The sequence below is a fragment of the Amphiprion ocellaris genome, chromosome 19, assembly GCF_022539595.1.
Source record: "Amphiprion ocellaris isolate individual 3 ecotype Okinawa chromosome 19, ASM2253959v1, whole genome shotgun sequence".
Classification (NCBI taxonomy): domain Eukaryota; kingdom Metazoa; phylum Chordata; class Actinopteri; family Pomacentridae; genus Amphiprion; species Amphiprion ocellaris.
This window is the reverse complement of record NC_072784.1, coordinates 1,282,489-1,284,182: the sequence shown is the minus strand read 5'-3', so window position 1 is coordinate 1,284,182 and position 1,694 is coordinate 1,282,489.

Below are 1,694 nucleotides of genomic sequence, written 5' to 3'. Positions count from 1 at the left end.
AGGGTTCATGTTTGGCTAGTTTCCCTGTGATTGTATGGGTCATGTTTGGCTAGTTTCCCTGTGATTGTAGGGTTCATGTTTGGCTAGTTTCCCTGTGATTGTAGGGTTCATGTTTGGCTAGTTTCCCTGTGATTGTAGGGGTCATGTTTGGCTAGTTTCCCTGTGATTGTAGGGTTCATGTTTTGCTGGTTTCCCTGTGATTGTAGGGTTCATGTTTGGCTAGTTTCCCTGTGATTGTAGGGCTCATGTTTGGCTAGTTTCCCTGTGATTGTAGGGTTCATGTTTGGCTAGTTTCCTTGTGATTGTAGGGTTCATGTTTGGCTAGTTTCCCTGTGATTGTAGGGGTCATGTTTGGCTGGTTTCCCTGTGATTGTAGGGTTCATGTTTTGCTGGTTTCCCTGTGATTGTAGGGTTCATGTTTGGCTAGTTTCCCTGTGATTGTAGGGGTCATGTTTGGCTAGTTTCCCTGTAATTGTAGGGTTCATGTTTGGCTAGTTTCCCTGTGATTGTAGGGTTCCTGTTTGGCTAGTTTCCTTGTGATTGTAGGGGTCATGTTTGGCTAGTTTCCCTGTGACTGTAGGGGTCATGTTTGGCTAGTTTCCCTGTGACTGTAGGGGTCATGTTTGGCTAGTTTCCCTGTGATTGTAGGGTTCATGTTTGGCTGGTTTCCCTGTGATTGTAGGGTTCATGTTTGGCTAGTTTCCCTGTGATTGTAGGGTTCATGTTTGGCTAGTTTCCCTGTGATTGTAGGGTTCATGTTTGGCTAGTTTCCCTGTGATTGTAGGGTTCCTATTTGGCTAGTTTCCCTGTGATTGTAGGGGTCATGTTTGGCTAGTTTCCCTGTGACTGTAGGGGTCATGTTTGGCTAGTTTCCCTGTGATTGTAGGGGTCATGTTTGGCTAGTTTCCTTGTGATTGTAGGGGTCATGTTTGGATAGTTTCCCTGTGATTGTAGGAGCTCCGTTTATGCTTTATGGTTGTTTATTTTTCATAGATGGACGACGCACGCTGATGACGTTCTATTCTTCGTTCATGTCGACTCATGTACATCGTAGGCTGAGATTCAGCTGCGTTTTCATCGTGCAATCTGCACAGAGCAAACTTCACATGGTCAAAGATCATTAGATTTATGTCATATAGCGAAGCAAGCTGTGAATTTGTAAGACTGTTAAAATCGCTGTGTGTAGAGGCCTTAAAGGCGACTAGAGAAGCACAGGGATTACATCTAAGCCATTTTAAGGTAGAATAAGCATCATTTTCATAGAGATGAGTTTGTAGATGTTTAATCAACGACGAAGGGAGACTTTAATGATTTGCATTCTCTTCATGGAATCTGTTGGACAATTTAACATCACAGAAGACAAAAATTTCAGTTTGTCTTAACCACAGCTGACAAAATGTATTATTCTGACTACATTTTGATTACTTTTAATTTTGTCACACAACAGAATCAAACACTGCATGCTCAAAACCTGCTTCCAATATGAATGAAACTGGAGCACTTGTCATAGCAGTAAAAATGTCACAGGTAACATTAATAATGACTCTTTTTCATTTACATCTCAGTAAATCATGGAACTGAACCGTAGACACAACACAAGGGACCAGAAACTGACATTCCTGTAGTAAATGGAACGCAGCAAACATCGATGTAATCAATGACAGCTGTGCTTTTACCGTTATGACAAGTCAGAA